The sequence below is a fragment of the Thermobia domestica genome, chromosome 8 (genome assembly GCF_964235325.1).
Source record: "Thermobia domestica chromosome 8, izTheDome1.hap1.1, whole genome shotgun sequence".
In the NCBI taxonomy this organism is placed as follows: Eukaryota; Metazoa; Arthropoda; class Insecta; order Zygentoma; family Lepismatidae; genus Thermobia; species Thermobia domestica.
Genome location: NC_137461.1, coordinates 264782190 through 264803750, shown reverse-complemented (window position 1 = coordinate 264803750; position 21561 = coordinate 264782190). Strand labels below are relative to the sequence as shown.

At 35.4% G+C, this 21561-nt stretch overlaps 1 protein-coding gene across 2 annotated transcripts in view; it reads right to left on the bottom strand.

The window, feature by feature from the left end:
* The window catches only part of LOC145693605 (transcription factor GATA-4-like), a 313925-nt gene that overhangs the window by 116157 nt on the left and 176207 nt on the right, over positions 1-21561 (bottom strand). For both annotated transcript variants that reach the window (XM_081769743.1, XM_081769744.1), the window contains one exon: positions 9047-9085. The gene's annotated coding sequence lies outside the window, so the exon portion shown is untranslated. The remainder of the gene's footprint in view (positions 1-9046; positions 9086-21561) is intronic.

The following is a 21561-nucleotide window of genomic DNA, read 5'->3' as shown; positions in this document are numbered from 1 at the left end:
AAAAGAAAAGAGCTTCATGTGATAAACGGACGAAAGAAAATTTGTCAACGCGATGCGAATGACGCTCTTTGCAACCTAATTCACGTTTTTCGTACAAAAACTCTATTCCTACCTGCAAAAAGAAAAGATTTCTGTTACCCGTCAATGGTTGAGATTTTGCCCTGCGGCTGAACAACACGGCTTTCTGACTGACTGCAGGTGCACGAAGGAAAAAAAAAAAACTGTTGGATTCCTCTCCCCGCCCACTTCAATTGTGGATATCCTGGACACATTTAAACTGAGCGGTACGATCTTTCAGCTCTTCCCAGTAGAGGTGCCAGCAGTGATTGCTAAATGAAAAAGTGAGCATCTGGTGGCGAAAAGGCGAAGTGCTCGGACAAGGGGGTGGACACAGTAACCTTAACAGAACTCTTAAACAAAATATGAAGAAAAAATTTAGTACTCAAGGAAATTTTAAATGGATAGATATGTTACAAGAATTGTTTAATGAGTATAATAATAAAGTACATAGAACAATTGATATAAAGCCTGTAGAAGTTAATAATAAAAATTACTTCTTTTTAAGTTCGTTCTGGTAATGTTCTTGGAGCATTCTCAACTGGTTTTTGTACTGAATTTGATAATGAAGAATATAGAGTACGAGAAATGAAGCTCAAATGTAAAATTTCCGGATATTTTGAACCTAGTGAAAATAAATCCTGGTAAAGACTATGGTTCTTAGCGACTACCTTCAACTTTTGCTTGCGATTGGTTAGTTTTGAAGTTTAACGCCTCTTCAGCTCTGTATGAAATATGGACCTATGAATGTAGAATCCAAACCATAAAAGCTCCCATCAGGAATCGAACCCAGTTGAAACCTACCAAAAACGAATATGCGATTTCGTAACAATAAATTATATAACGAAGTGAAGTTATTTTTTTTTCATGTTAGCTTTTCTAAACTGTAATTAATTTTTTAAAAAAGTCGACAACATAATCAGAATAGTTGGAATCGTCCGAAAAGAAATTTTATAAAAGTTTTTATAGAAGTAATTGCTGAGTACTTCAAATTACATGCTCGTGGTCAAACTCCCTCTATAAAAATTGTTGCGTAAGTACCTTAGGATTGTGAAACATGTATTTTTGGATAGCGTACATTTACATCCTAAGTGAAGTCTTGACCCGAGTACAGTAGGTTCCATAGTTTTGGAGCTGTGGATCTTTAAAGTTAGTTTTTCGTGTTTTCGGCAGCGTATAACTCCGAAAGAAAGCATTTGTGCACCCAGGTTGGTCTGTACTTTTTGTCTTATCTTGGTGTCAGGAATTACCTCCCAAAAATGTTTGTGTTGTTTTGAAACACTCTGTATATTAAATACATAAATCCATTCCCCTTTTAATAAGAGAATGAAAAAAAGAATGTTTCGGTAATTTTCGATCTAGTTCTTGCACTGTATTCCAACCATTTTATTATTTCTCTTTCCTCTCAAAATTCTATTGCAGTTCTGAGTTCCATGATTCTATCCTTTAGGCTAAAGGAGGCAATGATAAATGAATACAATTAATAAAGTTAGTAGTGTGCAGGTGACGCTTCGAGTCACTTACTGGAATTTTTTATGTTCTGTGATATATGTTAAGGAAAAGGCAGTATTTCAAGTTTATTTGTTAAGAACATTTATTACTTTATTAAATTTGTTAATTTAACTTGTCCTCCAAATTGAAATCGAGGTTCTCGCCTTATTATAACGAGATTTTCGTTATATTTAGGGTCTATATTATCCAGTTTGAAGATTAAAATAAATACACCACCATTAGCACATGTAGTTTTTATATTTATTTTGCAAGAACCATCTATTATCACACATTAAAATTATATACAGCACAACTTAATTTTATTCTCAAATCTCCATGAAAAACTTTCTGTTGTCATAGTAACACGAAACTGTAACTATCATTATATAAATATCTATCTATCTCAAGATATATTCTACATTTTTTTCTTCTTCTTCTTCACAACAGATTGTGCACTTTTAAGCACCGTTGTCCAAAATAGCTACAATTAAAAATGGAAGTAATTCACAGATATACAATATCGTTGTATTATCTTCACGGGAAAACTGCTAAATCATATATAAAAAGAATTTTTGAATGAGTATTTACCTAGAACTGGGTGTCTACCATGTCATTTTGATTAAAATGCGTCTCCTAAGATGCGACAGGAGGCTCAACATTTATGGCAAAAACCAACGGTATCGCAGGAGCCCGTCAAGTTTGGGAGATAAAACTAGGTATTTAACTTCTGATTAAAAACAATTGGATGTGACTGTTAGTGTTTTGGAAAATTCCGCTTCTAGATGAGCAAGGGGGAAATTTCCACAATATTGTTTGTATGTTTGTACGCTACATAAGTGTACACAACGCTGAACCATTTGAAATGCATTCTTTTTAAACATAGTTAGCATTTGGTTCGACCGGGGGTATTTAATTAGGGATGGCCAATTCCAGAACTTTTACTTTCTGGAATCCGGTAAGTAAAATTGGAAAAATTTTGGAATTCGAACCTGGAATTTTTCTGAATTTCGGGATTTTCTAGATTCCAGATTTTTTTCGAAATCAGGATTTTCCTAAATCCGGAATTTTTCGAATTCCGAAATACGGATTTTTTTTCCGAAATCCGGAGAGTGAATTTTTCGATTCCGGAAAATAAATTTTCCGGAATATAGATTCGGAAAATTTTGGCCATCGATATTTGTAATCATATTACTTTTATTAAAATGCATATCTAAAAGGAAAAAGAAGATTTAAATTTATGCCAAGAATAGATCCATTAGTCTCCAAGTTGGATAGAAGAAACTCGATAAAGTTCTTATTTAAAAAAGAAGTTGACATGTGTTCATCCATTTTCGAATACTCTATTTCTAAAGGAGGAAAAATGAGTAGAATTTCGGTAATATTTTATCGTTTTTTTTCATAAAATGGCACAATAATAGGAAAACGTTAGAATCGCTTAAATTGAATTATTCTAATAGTTAGCACTTCGGTCGACTGGGTTTTATTCATTAAACTTTGATTGAAATTCTATCCTAAGATAAGGGAGAAAGAGGGTTTAAAATAGGGATGGCCAATTCCGGAATTTTTACATTCCGGAAGCCGGAAAGTAAAATCGAAAAAATCCGGATTCGGAAAAATCCGGAATTTAGAAAATTCCGATTCGGAAAAAATTCGGAATTCGGAAAAAATCCTGAATTTGAAAAATTCCGATTGTGGAAAAATTCCAGATTTTTCCGAATTCCGGAATTTTTCCGAAATCCTGAAAGTGAAATTTCTTATTTCGGGAAATAAATTTTCCGGAATCCGGCTTCCGAAAATTTTGGCCATCCCTAGTTTAAAATGTTCATGAAGAATAACGGCTACACCGTTTAAAATGGATTCTTGAGCATATTTAGCACATAAAAGGAGCTGAACTCGTGTCAATTAATTTCGATTTAAATACACATTCTATGAGAGGAAAAGAGGATTCAAATACATATTTCAAATATTTTCCTTAACCCTATTCTTTCTAAATACTTTTCCAATATATCTGGAGTAATACATATATTTTCTACAATAATTGAAACACCTTCAAAATTAAACTGACGTTTACTTGTCATAAGATACAACTTCAGTCCTTTTCTCATCGCAAATATCAACATAACAGTGAAAATAGCAATTTTCTTACCAACATTTAAGAAGTCTAATCACTGCGAAATTAAAATACAGCTAATTTTACAATAATTAAGTGATATCTTCAAATAGATAAAAGATAATCGAAATGTGGAACAAGAGGGACCTAGACAATATTATTTTCCATAAGGTACCGTTGTCATAAGCTGTCGTTCTTTCAGAAGAAATGTTCCGGGGGGGCACTGCTGGTACTATTCTATTTATTATTATTATAGTATAGAAGTATTATTTTGGTCTCCTTCGGGCGGCACTGCACTCTTCGGACCCCGGGTGGCAGAGAAACACTGATCACAAATCGCCTAGTAGCTTTCCGTTTGCAGCCGATTTTCTAAATTGATGGAAATTAAAAAAGAAAGGAAATCTTTGAGTTTTACGTCCCACGGTTATGCCGGTTACGTTAAAGGAGACGGTCATGATGAGTAATGAATTAAATGGTGGAATGAAGAAAGTGGGAGGAAACGGGAGAACTCCGAGAAAACCCAAGCACACGGTGTTTGTCCACCACAAAGTTCACTTGGCGGGGGCTGGGATCGAACCCGGGGCCCCAAGCACCAGAGGTGAACGCTCTACCACTGAGCCATCGCCGCCACTTGGAAACGAAAGCAGATAAGTGAGTCGTGATAACGGTATGTCATGTAAAATATTGTCTAGCGAGCTGTTGTTCCACTTTTCGATTATCTTTTATCTGTTTGAATATATCACATAATTATTGAAAAAAAATATCGGGCCTCTTGATGTATACTTCTAGACTGCTATATCCTAGATCAGATTTTGCAGTGGATCTTGAGAATATAACTGTATGAGGTTGCATAAAGTATTATTAACTATAATCTTATACAATATATCAAGTTGGATACGAGCTCCTTCGTCGCTAAGCGGTTAGCGTCGCGCCTTTGAGGTGGGAGACCCGGCTTCGATTCCCGGCGGGAGCTCATGTGGTTCGGATTCCAAGTTAATCAGTAGGTCCTGTCTCATATAGCCTCGACGCTGAACGGGATGTTAAACTCAAAATAAATCAACCAATCAATAAAGTTAGATATTTGTTTACTTATTTGCATATTTGTCTGCTATGCAATACCTCTGGATTTGCACATTTTTTCCCCGTGCGATGAAAAGAGAGATTTCAACTAGTATTTATTACCAATAAACGTAACTAAAGTCCGTTGACACATTGAAGTCTTCTGACAAGCATCTGCTAGTTGTGATTATACCAAAGCCTTTTCTTTTTCTTTTATTGGCGTCTACTACTCTTAAAAAGCAGGAGTCGAAAATTAGAGGAGGAAATTGGTGGACAAATTAGTGACGACTAGAAATGGTTGGAGGGAGAGGGGGGAAAATGGGATTAGAAAGGGACAAACACATAAATTAAAAGTAAACGAAAGTGGTTTTAGTAGTCGAACAGACAGACCAGTAAAACAAAAGAAAAGAAAGAAAAAAAGCCCGTTGCCCAATCCATCAAACCGCGTGTGGGGGCAGACATATACACCTCCATTAAGGCTCATGGATATTGGCGGCAAAAGGAAGAGGATCAGTGTAGCGGGCCTTTTTTTTATTTATTTATTTATACATACATATATATATACGGACTGAATGGATGGATATATCTCTTATCTGTTGTCCGAGATCGGAGCCATGAAACAATCGAACATCAGTCCGCGCTTTGCGAGGCGAGGGTGGAGCACACACCTCGTACTTGGTTCTTCTACAATTAGCTACGAGACTTCCCCTACTTGTTTTTCCGAAAGTTTTTAAATATATATATATATATATATATATATATATATATATATATATATATATATATAATGTGGTAAAAAGAGAAAGAGAAACAAGGCATATGGAGCCACTTCGAATTTTGAAGAGCAATACAGTGTTGCTATCTGCGAGGACAAAATACTAAAAAGAAAACTTTAATCTTTCAACCAAAAATTTAATTTATTTGGAGATTTGAATAGTAACTCTGTATACATCGGAAACAGGGACACTTCGACGCTTGCCCAGAGCTTTGTAGAGTTGGCTGCTGGGGCTTTGGGACTCCTATTTATCTTAATTCGGCGAAATTAAAATACCGCTAATTTTACAGTAATTATGTGATATCTTCAAATAGATAAAAAAGATAATTGAAATATGGAATAAGAGCGCCCTAGACAATATGTCACCTAGTGGCTTTATGTTTTCAGCTGTTTAGAAACGCGAAAATAAATGCCGATTTTCAAAATGGCTAGAAATCGAAAGCATATAAGTGAGTCGTGATAACGGTTTCTCATGTAAAATGATATTGTCTAGGGCGCTCTTGTTCCACATTTCGATTATCTTTTATCTATTTGAATATATCACAATTAATGTAAAATTAGCGGTATTTTAATTTCGCCGGGATGAAGACACTTAAAGGTTGTGGGAGAAAATCGACTCGTGTATAAATTGTATTTATCATCTACTTTATCAAAAGTAATTTCACAATATCCTTCTTTAAATTGTATTTCTCATCCTATACAGCCTTGCTGCTAACAAAAGACGAAAGTATTAATCAGTAGATTCACAAATTTTGGAGGGACATGGAATGTGGTGCTGGAGAAGATTGCTAAACGTACCCTGGAGAAGAAACAGAAGTTGAACAGAACGTCAGCGAAGACAGAAATATATCTTGGATAGGAGTCAGTAATGTACCCAGCAAGTTGTTTTAGGGTATTGGTTCCTAACCAAGAGGCGCATGAAGACCGACTGAGGGGCTCAATGACTGACAAAAGTAGCAACATTTTGCTCCATTGCAAACACGAAAGCATGTAACAATTTGGAACTATTCATATCATTACGCAAAAGAAAAAATCTAGATACAGAAAATATAGTAGTAACTATAGTATCATGTACGAAATGCCGTATATTTAAAGTGGTATCGGAATTACACGGGATATTAGAGTATTAACCTAACCTGTTTAGGGATCCAATTCGGGATCATGCATAGCAAAGTTGAAATATTGATTGACTATAATTTACTGTTCCTTTTCACTACCAAGATAATATGAGACAAGATCTATTTTGCATAAAGTGAGATCTGATTTTTTATTTAGGATTTATCCAAGGCTTGATAAACTGGAATACACTTAATAACTAAACTGAATGGGGATTGACCTTGTGAACTTACATACAGAATTGACGGTCATAAGTAACTTTCCAACGGAGTACGCGGCCTACGATAATTCTAGTCAATGAAGTAAAAAAATAAAGATGAAATTATAATATGTAAGATGATGCTATTTATACATTTTTAATTTCACATAATTTATTTTGAGACTATTCAGATGAGACCGAGACGAGATCGAAACCGAAACGACAATTTTAGACTCGAGAAAAGACCGAGAGCACTATTTGTGGTCGAAACGAGAGAGACAGACTGTAACCAGTCTTATCTTGATTCCATCCCTATTTATTTACAACTAACGTATTTACTGTATACGGCATCCAGTTACCACAAGATTTGGGAGTAAATCTAAATTTGTAATCTCTCTGTATAATAATAACTCTCATTTACGAACAAAATAATCAAGTCTTATCGGTGTCCGTTCTTCAGAGGTTTCACAATATTTTTCTATGACTACCAGGGACAATAAGTTGGGTTAAATGCCGCAGAGTAAGACTAGAAATATCGAACCTAACTGAAACTAAAATCAAACTAAGCTTGTAACGTTATTTATGATTCCTTTTGTTAACTTCATGTTGCCCACAGTTCGAGTACGTCAACACGATTCAGCACTTTAATTTTTATATGTAATTACAAATTCTAATAACTGCATATCTTTAAAAATTAGGCACATCAAATGCATAGCACAACTAACTTTTTTATTTTCAAAATTTCATGAATAGTCTTTCTGTTGTCATAGCAACGCGAAACAAATAGCTTATCTCTAGTTATAACAACTACTATTTCATGAATATCAATCTATCTCAACATATATTCTACATTTTTCTTCTTCATCATCATAACATATTGTGCACTTTTAATCACCGTTGCCCAAAATAGTTACAATTAGAAATGGAAGTAATTCACAGATATCGTATATACAACCTGCTCTGCGGCGCAAAGGCTCAATAACCCATACAGCGTACAGAGTTTATATATTTATGAACTGTTAGTTTTAATGCGCGCTTTGCACAGTACAACCGAGATGTCACGAAAATAAGACTGCAACAGTTTGCGATAGTAAATTGTTCTCTTTACAGTCGTAATGGTTAAATAAAGCTTCAAATTAAAATGTTTATAATATAGTAAAAACGTAAGTTTAATATTGAATAAAGAGATGAGAAACACATTTACACTTCTATCATATTCCAATACACCTGTCATCTAATTTGAAATATGTTAATTTAATAATAAGTCAAAATAAGTTACCAGAAAGGTAATTATGACGTCAATTCTGTTTCCTTATCAAAAACCGTTTCTGGCTATTTCTTATGGTATTTACTTTGATCAGTGATGCCAACACGTAGTAAAAAAAAATCTCATATTGTGGATTTTTTTTTTTGACTTTTCTCGAAATGTGATAATGAAAATTTTCGTTGAAAATTGGCAGGATTTTTCAAAATATCTATTTCAGTGATGCTAACAAATTTGTCTATGGACAAGGAGTAAGCAAATTAGTCTTCAATACACTAGAAATTAATGCTAATTGTCAAATTTTGTTACTGTAAAATGCATGTTAGTGTTGAAGTGATTTACTCAGTGACTTGTGAATCTGAGGAACCAAGTGCCAAGAAATGTTAATTGTACGCTGGTATTAAAATAAATGATAAATGAAAGAAATAAATAAACAGAATTAGCGGAAGAAAATAAAACTAGAAATGTTTAACTTTCAAATCGTTCCATACGAAATGAAGGAAGAATGAACTTTCTCTAGTTTTGTTATGATCAGTAAAAGATTATGGGACAAAGGTGTGATGGAAATACTTAATTCACACCAAAATGAACTTAATTTTCATAACCATTGTCAATTGTTTCTTTCAATTAAGGAAAACACTTGTTTATAAACTGTTTGATAAACGTAGACGATTGGAATTTTTGAATTATTCAACTCATACAGTATATTGAATAAAAATGACTGACATACCGATACACTAATTTCACTGTTCATGTTTTCTAAGTTTAGAAAATTGTATTATTAGTATAGCGTGGGAAATTCAAGAACAAAATCGGATTATCTGCCTCTCGAGATGGAATTTTATAACGTTTCAGGTTGGCATCACTGACTAATGATACCTGTCGACATATAGACGGAACATTCGGGTTCTTAAATTTATCCTGAACAAAAATCATTGAAAAACAACTAACTATTAGATAGAGGATAGAACTTACCTACGAATCAGAAACATCATTTTTGGTTTTCGAGAAGATCTGAAAAGCGAAAGAATTTCATAGTTACTAATATGCAATAATAATAATAATAATAATAATAATAATAATAATAATAATAATAATAATAATAATAATAAATTCTACTATATTACTACGTTTAACGAATACAAAGATAAGACACACACCAATCAATAGCTGTCATCGAGGTACATAAAAATGATATGGGTGAGTATAAACTATCATGCGTAGTTTTTTTAAAAGTCGAAAACTTTTTTTTTTGGGCGAACCTAAAAATTAATGCCGTACAATAACTACACTTCCTGTTAAGGTTAAACTTTTAAAAATAATGAAATCTACATTTTTTAAATGAAGTTTTAGTCATGAAACTAGCAATACGCAGGGCTGGATTAATCGATCTGGAGGCCCGGGGCTAGGGAAAATATATGGCCCCTGCTGACTTTACCTAAGACATTTCTGTGAAAATACAATAGGAAACTTAAGGAAATATATGTTTCATATTTTCTGTCATATATTTTTTTTATTATTATTATGATTGTATTTCATTATTCTTTTTGGATATCCAATTGAGATTTTGATCAGAGTGGAAGCCCCTGTTCACCTGGAAAAATGAAATGAAATCTTTGAGTTTTGCGTCCCACGATTATGCCGGTTAGGCTAAAGGAGACGATGATGATGAGAAATGAATGAAATGGTGGAATGAAGAAAGTGAGAGGAAACGGGAGAGCTCCGGGAAAAAACCACGAGCATGGGGTTTGTCCATCACAAAGTCTATACGGCGCGAGCTGGGATCGAACCAGGGACCCAAGTACCAGAGGTGAACGCTCTACCACTGAGCCACCGCGCCCTCCCTGTATACGTGGCGGCCCGGGGCTATAGCCCCCCTAAGACCCCCTTAATCCGAGCCTGGCAGTACACAGTAGGCGTATGGTTAACGAAATTTAGCTCAGAACTATGATTGTTAAATATTATTATTATTATTATTATTATTATTATTATTATTATTATTAATTTTGTTTAAATATAATACTGTTCAAAGATAAGGCATATATCAATCAATATATCATATTGACCTGAATAAAATTATCATGCGTAGATTACAAGAAAATGCCGCTGAAAATTATGCTGTTCGTTGCCCTTTATAATTAAACATTTTTTAAAATGTTTGAACAAATGTTTATTTAATCACTCCTCATTAACAGGTTATATCTACTGCAGAACCGTAGGTAGATATTTCAGCGCATGTGAATTCGGCGCCCCTCTACACTCACCTAACCAAGCTTTTTTTAAAATTTATTTGTTACAAATAAGAAAAGTAGCTTTTGTTGTTATGCTACGCTGAGTTTTCAAGAGGCTTATTTTGGATTTTTTGTTAAACTTGACAAAACTAGCTTTAGTTGTATATATAAATCTATTTGGAGAACAATTATGAAAATTTACAACTATTTATACAAGGTTTCACACTATCAATAAAAAATGAAATTTCAATACATTAGAATTTCAATACATTATGTGCTTTTAAAATGTTCTAAATGGGTGAGAGCCAGGAGCGGATCCAGAACGGACTTCTGGGGGGGGGGGGGGCGGTGAGTTGTAATACTGCTACTTAGAGCTACTTTTAAGAGCTCCAAACTCTGGGATGGGTTTTATTTCTATATATAACATAAGAAAGTTTCCTTTTCTGGGGGGGTCGATCGCTCCGCCCCTGGTGAGAGCATCAATTTCTAGTAATAATTGTAAACTTTTATAATTATATTCTCTACGTGACCACATAAATAAGATTTTAATTTTCATTCTTTTACGGTAAAAAACATCCTGTGAAATGTAACGAAAATTCAGAAGGAGACTTTTTGCGAATTTCTCAATATTGATCGATGGAGGTGAAGAATATGTTTAGTGTTTGTATTTAAAATTCAAAATATAGTTTGGCTACTACATATGTTTGAAATTATAGGTATAGGCCTACTAATTACTTAATTTCTTAATGAATGAATTTGTTACTTATTATTAACATATTAAAAATACACTAACATACACACATACACACAGTGGCGGATCCAGGATATAATCAACGGAGGGGCTAAACCATAATTTGCCGCTTTACCCAGTGTAAAGCAGGATAGAAGTCCATTTTATCCAGTGTATACCTGAGCGTCAAGAGGGGGGGCTACCCTTGGATCCGCGCCTGCATACACAAGCGTGTGTGTGTGTGTTTTGTATGTAAAAATATCACATAGATAAAAGTATCACACAACTAGATACGTATGCACACACACACACACACACACAAAATCCTAGCGATGGAAGTAGTTGATGGAGAAATGATCCCAATCAATTCCTTCAAATTGGAAGCATTTCATGTGTCAATGCAATAAAAAAAAAAAAATCACTGGTAGTGATCAGGCTTTGAAACAGGCGAAATTCGTTGGGGTAAGTTCTGATTCGTTAAGCCCCTATTTTACACTGCTTCAAGTTCGAAGTCCTCTTGTATAAATTCATTTTTAATATTCCCGTGCAAACAGCAACAGTCACTTCATTCCTCTCATTTTCGTATCTTCATTTTCACCGTCGTGATTAATCTCATTGGGTAGAAAAGTGTGATTAAATAAACAAACGCATCATCATCAAAACGCCGAATGCGTATTTCTGAGTTTGTTTCTGATTTTGAAAACGCTCCTGCGTACTCTATCATTACTTGGCAGCATATATGTATCACGTCACCAAGAAATCATATATAACAACTTTTTTTTAAGTAATAAATAAAAAAAATGTTGTGACCGTTATTGAAACGTTTGGATTGGAAGAGTAGGGATCAAGAAAATTTTTACCAAAACTACTACTGTACTTTGCAAACCGACAACAGTGTTGATAGGGCGCCAATACTCTTTTTGGGGCGAGGAGTTGTTTACTCATTTCCAAGATTTTTCTTTCTTCTTGCTCTTTCGGCGGTCGGCGCCCTTTTGCTATCAGCGGGACATCGGCTCCCCCCCCCCAGTTAGTTATATGTCTATGATCTATTGTTGTTTGTTTTCTCCAGGCACGTACGCGGAAATTTATTTCGGAGGTGTCCAAACTTCTTGATTTGAGTTGATTCTGAGTTTAACGTCCCGTTCAGCAGCGAGGCTATATGAGACGTGGGCCTACTGATTAACGTGGAATCCGAACCACATGAACCAAACTTTTTGAGAGGTCCAAATTCAATACATGGATGAAATATATTGAAATCTGTAAAATCAGCCCTAAAATTAGATAAAATTTAGAGAAAAGTTGATGTTTTAGGGGTAGGGGTCCGGAAGCCTAGGACCCACACCACCCGCGTACGGCGTTGGCCTTCTTCTAATGGAGGGAATCCTAATAACATACACAGTATTTGTAATAAATGTAAATTTATAGTAGGGAACATAATGGTGGATTCTCAGGGAATTAATACTAAACAATACTCAGACCTAAGTTATAAGAGTTAGATATTTGATTACCATCCAGCACATTGGAGGTAGAATAATTGTGTTTAAATGGTTTGCAAGTGATATGACAATTGTTGTACAATCTGAAAATAAAACAAATAAGGAGGTAGGAAACCTGAGGAATGAATGGCTCTGAAGAATATGGGATGAAAATAAACGTTGGAAAGACAAAATCAATGGGAATTAGAACGAAGTCATTAATGTCAAATAAAGAAGTAGGAAGGGAGAAAGTAGAACAAATGACTAGTTTTAGATTCCTGGGTGTAGTATTAATAATGCTGATAAGAAGTCCGAACGTGAAATAAAAGCAGTTAGAGCCCCCGCCCAAACCTCAATGCCCCCCTATTGTATTTATGAATATACAATATTTGGCATAATTTGAATGCAATTTGTCTGAAAATCATATATTATATATATATATATATATATATATATATATATATATATATATATATATACCTGCATCTGAATGCCCCCCTCCCCAAATTTACAGAGAAATCGGCACCCTTGCCCGGGCCCCATGCGTACTAATCCCACGAACTCTAATTATTCAGATAAAAGCGCTGGTAGAGTTGAAAAGGATTAACTGAACAAAATCTACCTACTGAATATTCTAAAGTGTTTAAATACCTGTTTAAAAATGAATAAGGTATCAATTCTCGTGGCTTATGTATTAGTGTTCACGTAGGTGGCTACACTGTTAGTGAAAGAAGGTTTATGGACTTCTTCCAGAGGGACTAATGGTCCATTTCTCGTTAGTTATCACAAGGCCAGATCACATCGAGCCTCGACGTCGCCACGGTCGAAGCAGATGACTTCATTTGGTGGTGGCAAAAGTAGGGGAGGGACATTTTCATTCTCCCCCCCCCCCTCGTAAAATTCTGACCACCTTCTGGTTAATTGTCCCTTCCTATATTAATACCACCCTCAACTTTGAAACCACTCTTACATTTTACGACATTATTTTATTGTTTTAGATTTTGATACGTTAGTTCTCCATTCTTGCCTTTACACCTAGAAATCTTTGCATTATTACAATCCTCTTTTGTGTATCACAAACAGATTCGCTACTGTGTGCAGAGACGCATGTCTTGGCAATTACTTAACATTAAGCAACGTAATAAGTAAACAAAATGAGTTCTGTTGCACATTGGAGACTAACGGAGGAGTTCGAAATAGCGCCGCAACTTTATACTTTTCCTGGAGGGACAAGCATTAATACTTATGCTTTCTAGTAAAATATGAAGTTGCCCCCTAGAAAAACAACATGAAATTTGCCTCCTCCCCTAGAACTTAGAACCTTGATAAACATTTTTAATACTTCTAGGAGGCACAGTTGGCGTTTTACTGAAGGCTCAGATTACATTTATGCTTCATCTTAGGAAAATATGTTTTGTTCAGATGAGGGGGCAGTAGCTAATTATTTTAAGTTCTGTTGCAAACTGTATGTGGTCCCATTCCATGCTTTATTGGCTAAGTTGAGGAGACAGTATTTCACACAAGATAAAAGCCTTAAGAAATATATACGAGGGGAGTCCGAAAATAAGTTTCCCCAGGCGACTGTGGACAGGTGAGGATGCAAGACCAAAAATATGTGACATTAAAGATCAAACGTACCTTTATTTTTCCACGTAAGTATCACGTACATTGAGAGATTTATCATACCGGTCGATAAGCTTCAAAAACCCTTCCAGGAAAAATTCAGGGCTCTGCACACGGAAGTTCCTCCACTACTTCATCGATCGTGATACGCCGGTTCGCTTTAATCATGTCATCCACAATTCTGAAATTTTCATCTGTAGTGGCCGTCCACCTCCTTTCAGGTCTCGGTGTGTCCAACACTTACTGCCATCCCTCATTGAATTGGCGACACCGTCTCCACAGCATTTGTTTCGACAGCACATCAGGCCCATAGACTTCCACGAAACGGTTATGGATTTCTGTTCCCGATACATCACTGCCAATAACGGACAATCGCTTCCAATTCCTGCTCTGACTACCACGTCAAAACGCGCTTTCTCTTCATAGCTACCAACGCCAGGCTCAGACTGACAAGTAAACCTTACGTTTGGGTGAATCGAGTTGCTGACTGAGACACATATGAGAAAGTAGTACTAAATGTGGTCAGTATTTCAGTGAAGTTGTAGGTGCGAAGCTCCAGGGGTTTAGGAGATACAGCTACCAGAACATCACATGGAAGTACAGAATAGTCTTCATACAGTTGGAGGTAAAAGCTCTGTAAGACCTCTTGTAACGACAAAAGGTGAATAACAAATATATGGGTACATATTAGGACTAGGGGGAAGTCATATAGTAAGGGTATACCTGACGGCGGCCATCTTGAAATCCGCCATTTTGAATTAAGGTTAAGTTTTTAAAATAGGAATAGGGTCATGTGATACATGATTTAAGGCGCAAATTTAATCAGAAGAACAATGGTGACGTTAATTTTGATTTACGCGCAATTGGTAAAAAGTTACAGGGAAATTAAATATTGTTGCAGCATATGTATTAGACCTTCACCCCACCTTGTAAATGTTGTGTTAATGATGATAATTAAATAAAAAGCAGGTGGATAAATATTAGGTCTATGGTAAGAGTTGCCTTGATGGCGGCCATGTTCAAATCCGCCATTTTGAATCAGACAAAAGTTTTAAACAAAACGCATATCATTGACACCTTATTAATAGCAAATTTTACCATAAATCCAACGGTATAACCATTTTTGCTTTATCATTAACCAGCATTTGTTATCCGAAGTGGAAAAATGACCGAAGTGGAATTGAGTCATAATTGAACTTGGGTCTTCCTTCCAGAAAAGTCCTCAATTAGTAAAATCAATATGTAGTTCAGAAAAGAGTGCATGTTTAAAACTTTTGTCTGATTCAAAATGGCGGATTTGAACATGGCCGCCATCAAGGCAACTCTTACCATAGACCTAATATTTATCCACCTGCTTTTTATTTAATTATTATCATTAACACAACATTTACAAGGTGGGGTAAAGGACTAATACATATGCCGCAACAATATTTAATTTCCCTGTAACTTTTTACCAATTGCGCGTAAATCAAAATTAACGTCACCATTGTTCTTCTGATTAAATTTGCGCCTTAAATCATGTATCACATGACCCTATTCCTATTTTAAAAACTTAACCTTAATTCAAAATGGCGGATTTCAAGATGGCCGCCGTCAGGTATACCCTTACTATATGACTTCCCCCTAGTCCTAATATGTACCCATATATTTGTTATTCACCTTTTGTCGTTACAAGAGGTCTTACAGAGCTTTTACCTCCAACTGTATGAAAACTATTCTGTACTTCCATGTGATGTTCTGGTAGCTGTATCTCCTAAACCCCTGGAGCTTCGCACCTACAACTTCACTGAAATACTGACCACATTTAGTACTACTTTCTCATATGTGTCTCAGTCAGCAACTCGATTCACCCAAACGTAAGGTTTACTTGTGAGACTCGTCTATGCTTTGCGCAGGGCCGCAGGCACTGCGAAGGTGCCGTTCCCAATTGCTGTTCGGTTTTCTGCGGAAAACGAGAGGGGAAATTTATTTTCGGACTCCTCGTATTATTTCTGAAAGCTCTAATAGTCGACAGTTCACTGACAACTCACGACCGATGGTAAGCCCAGTGAATCCATGGTTGCACTTATACACTTATGTTCGCATCGTATCATATGGAGGAAGAAAGTTTTTATCTTGAAGTGAACCTTCTCGAAAGGTTGGAAACTTAAGAGGAGAGGCAGTTGCCCTCTACCTCCTATGTGACAGCTCTACTTCTGAACTATAGAGATCCCATAGCGTAACTGGAAACAGTGGCGCCGATTTCTGTATATTTTCGGGGATAGTATTCAGGTTTATCAGACATCATTTAGTCCATCAATGAGGACTTTAATACAAATACCTAGACCCAAACAAACTTCAGGAGGAGCCGGGCCTCCTCGGCACCTCCTGGGTCAGTGCCCATAATCGGATCGGAACATTTAACAACACCTGTTACCGTTTTCCCACTATGGGGATTCAATATTCAGCACTTACGTAAATGGCGCTACACTGCAACTGACTTTAACCCTTAAATTGGCCAAGATTCCCATTTAAGATAGGCTAAGTGAACTTCAGAGACGAATGGAAACGAAACAGAACAAGAAAAACTTTCCTTCCCACTCCGACTGGAGATCGATCCCAGAATGTCCAGTTAGTAGATGGCACTTTATCCACTACATCACTGTCATTATCATCATTAGTATTCTGCTATTGTTAGCACATCACTTGTCGCAGCTGAGAAGCTTCCATGCACCACGGTCACTAGCTCACCTCCTTGTCTTCACGCACGAAGCCTCTTTGCAATCTCTCTCTCTTTCTTCCCATGTGCATTTTCTATCGTGACCTTCTTGTTACAGATCCTTCTCAGCCAATGTCACAACCGTTTTCCCCCTCATTTTCATTACACCTAAAATTGTTCTTTCCTCCCTACTATTCAGAACACTTCGTCCTTTATTTTCCACTTAACTCAGTTAATTTTCTCCATTCATCATCTTTACATCCATTTTGAAAGCCTCCAATCTTTTCCCGTCACTTTTCCGTAGTGCCTATCTCTGCCCCATAGGGGAGACTGGGGCTATTTGAGTCAATGGGGTTTCTGAGTCAAAATAAGAAAAACATTGACTATACATTTACTGTAGGCGGCAGTGCCATAAAATTCTAACAATTTTGATTTTGTTGTTCGTGTAAAGGATTGGTGGTAGTATTATTCTCAATTTATTTATTCAACAATTGCTGGGAATGTGAATATCTTCTTAGATAAGTGATTTGCAACACTATTTTCTTCAATTTTTATAATGTTACGTATCCAGCAAATAAGGTGCCGAAGCAATGTGGCCGCATATATTTACTGAAGCGTTTGTATACGTGTAAGAGAAAATGTTTGTATACTTGGAACGTCATTTCATCTCTCTTGTCCGTCACACTTCCTCATTCGCAAACGCAAATAACGGGGCTACTTGAGTCAATCAGTTTTGAAAGAAAGATGAGATTCAAATTTTATGTTTATCACCGGACAGTTCCCCGAGTTACAAAGATTAGGCAGGGCGATTTTTAAACCAGTGAAAAACTAAGTCAAAACGAGATTGTGAAATTATTTCTGAATATTAACGTGGAATTTACAATGTAAGACGAACGAGAACGATCTGCGAATATGCTGCCGCCCACAATTACATTTCATATTATATTGGAAAAGCACCAAGACTATCTCGAAGACAAAGAGAATCCATAAGGAAACCAGTTGAGAATGCTCGAAGAGCATTGCAGTAACGAACTTAAAAAGATTTTTTTTTCGAAATTTGTAAGAAATTGTATATTAATTTCATTAAATTCAATAGATGATACAATATAGATAATTATATTAATATAAATTACATGATCTCATTTAATTAATAACTGGTCTTGGTATTGAATCAATATTGGTATCGATCAACATGAATAACATCTCTCTAAAATTTACGGTTCTCGAGATATGGCTCCTTAAATCTCCCGTAACCGGAAATTTTTTTGAGCAATATGTTGGGAAGTGACGCGAAAAATTCCATCACTTCTTTCAGATAATATTTTATGCTCTATCGAATGGAGGGCTCAAAATTGAAAAATTCGCAAATAACAGACAAACAGACATACATACACACACACACACACACACACACAGAGAGAGAGAGAGAGAGAGAGAGAGAGAGAGAGAGAGAGAATTCAGTATGAAATTTTTAAGTATGTTGAAAAACTCTAGACGACCTGTGTCAACCAACAATAGCCACTACGAATGTTACGATGTAAATAAATCTGAGAAAAAAGTGTGTAAAATGAACTGTATACTCCGAGATATCTCTGACGAATCTGTCAGAAAATATGATTGGATTCGCTGCCTATCATATAAACAATGGTATCATGAAATATGTCTAGAGCTTCAAAAGAAAACAATTTTGGTGTAGCAAGCGCTAATGAAGTTTTAATACTTGATATAAACTTTTAAACTCTTGGTTTATAACTTTCGTATTCATTTTTAACTTATTATTGCGTAAAACTTTTAATTTGGATAAGACACCCTTCTTTAAAATAATTGTTCTTATATAGTTTTTATGCAGTATGAGAGGCCTACATTGCACAGTATGAGACCTAGATATACAATTTGCATATATAATAAAAGCAAAGTATATTAATGGGCCAAATAGACCCTTTAGAGACTTTTTTTTTTTTTGCAAGATTCATTTTCTGCCATTTTCACTTGAATATTTTTTTCTGGCTATCGGTTTTACAGTAGGATCTTAATTCTTTGCTATATTATACTATGATAATTTGTTAATATTTTGACGTCATGAGTCGAACAACATGTTGGACCAGTTTTCAGAAAAATAGATTTTTTTCTTACTATACTCAAATAGTCCGCTCTCTCCTGCAGTCACCCCACATGAATAAAATTGGGGGCCGCGGTGGCTCTGTGGTAGAGTGTTCACTTCCGGTGCATGGGGTCACGGATTCAAACCCTGCTCCCGCCAAATGAACCTTGTGATGGATAAACACCGTGCTCCTGGGTTTCCTCGGGGTTCTCCCGTTTCCTCCCACTTTCTTCATTCCACCATTTCATTCATTTCTCATCATCAGCATCTTCTTTGGCCGGCATAACATGGGACTAAAATACAAAAATTTCATTTCATTTCATGAATAAAATTTTATTATTTATGAACTCTTTATTCAAGTGCTTTCAAGATGCAGTAGAATTTTCTTTCTAAATGTTTCTTTCGCCTCTCCTATACTTGCTTTTATTTCACGTTCCCACTTCATGTCTTCACTAGTAGCACTTCCTACGCACCGTAAAATAGTCACCTTTTCCAGTTTTCTCCGCTCCAGTTCGTTCAAAATATTTCTGCTTTAATTTTTTTTTTAAAAATCTTTTATTTTCAACCGATATGCTTCACAGCTTTTCCTCAAGTCTCTTAAGAGTCTTCATCCCGGCGAAATTAAAATACCGCTAATTTTACAGTAATTATGTGATATCTTCAAATAGATAAAAGATAATCGAAATGTGGAACAAGAGCGCCCTAGACAATATTATTTTACATGAGATACCGTTATCACAACTCACTTATCTGCTTTCGATTTCGAGCCATTTTGTAAATCGGCATTTATTTTCGCGTTTCTAAACAGCTGAAAACGGAAAGCCATTAGGTGACTTGTGATAACGGTACCTCACGCAAAATAATATTGTCTAGGGCGCTCTTGTTCCATATTTCAATTATCTTTTATCTATTTGAAGATATCACATAATTACTGTAAAATTAGCGGTATTTTAATTTCATCTTATTTTCTTTTTTTAAGATTCTGTAACAAGCATATGGGTCTTCGCCCCCCCCCAGAAGAGGAATTTTATTATTTTATATATAAATAAAACCCATCCCAGAGTTTGGAGCACTTACAACAAACCGACCCCCCTAGAAGTCCGTCCTGGATCCGCCCCTGTATACACGTTTCACTGCAGGCTTTGTGACCTTACTTTCTGATCACTCCTCGCATATTTCTATTTAAGAAAGGTATATTTTTAGTTTATATTTTTAATGTATTATTCAAGTATTGATTATGAGACCCTTCTTTATTTTTATAATTTATTTTGTTTCTCTGTTTGAAATTAACGTTATTCATTCTTAAAAGCTACAACGAAATCCAAGTAAAATTATTTATGCTACACATGACGGATAAATAAAAGATTAAAGAGAACTTGGTTAATGAAAACTTAACTTTAAAACGTGCTACAAGCATATATTTAACTGCTAATTAGAATAATGCTTTTCAGCCGACAACAGAATAGAAACAGAGTCGTACTCTAGCGGTCAACAATGTAATTAATTACAATACTTCAAGTACTTGAGTATAATAGATCACATGTTAATTGAAAACTTGTTTTGTATGAGAAACGAACAGCAGGCAGACAGAGACATCTATCCATATGTCGGCGAATGAAGATGCTTGTTGTTTTATTTACTGCTTTTATTAGTATGTCAAGCAAATGAAGGTCCATTGCTTTTTCTTTCTTTCTTTACAGTTGAATACTTACATACAGTGTAGCCAAGACTTTACATAAAAAACTACGGCATTAGATAGAATAATATCTATAAATATACATTCACACCATTTTTTTTCCACATGTCTTTCATTCCCATCCGGGGATAGGCGGGCCGCAGAAGGTTATGCCTTCTCTATGGCTTGATTTCACTATATATCAAACTGTAATACTTTCGATCTCCCTGCGTCATTTTGTAGTACAGAAATATTGTTTAGTAAATAAACAGCAAATGGTTCCGCACTGGTATTTATTGTTGTGTCTTTATCACTGTACAGAAAAAAAAAGTAATTCAGAAGTAAACTAATACTATGTCATTTGACATACTGAGACACAACTTCTATATGGTGAACAGAGCCAACTATCGGCGAACTTTAGGTCTATATATGATTAAAGAATATTATCAGAGTAATTACAAAATAGTCTGTTTTATGAATTATTTCACGTCTCCAGAAACTAAAATAAATAAGCACAATATTACAGCCTAAGGCTTAACGGGGAAAAATTCCAAATATGAGACACATAGCAATTCATAAAGCTCATTAAGCTGAACAAAGCGATAACTGCGAGTACAAAACCTCATGCGTAGATTTCGAGAAAATGGAGAAAGATGAATTTATTTACAAACGTAAAAATTGATGCTATAGCCTATAAGAACAAAGTCAGTTGTTGAGGAGAAACTAACTCTGGATATACCTTCATTAAGTTCTTTATTATGACACGAGTAAGATGAACGTATAAAGTACGGTTAACGAAATGAAATATCTCAGTTTAAGGGTCTTCACTACAGCAAAATTAAACTACCGCTAATTTTTAGAGTTTTTTCTGCAATATCTTCAAAACAAATAAAAAAATACTCGAAAAGCAGAAACGTAGTGAACTAGACAATACGATTTTGCATGCGATACCTTTAC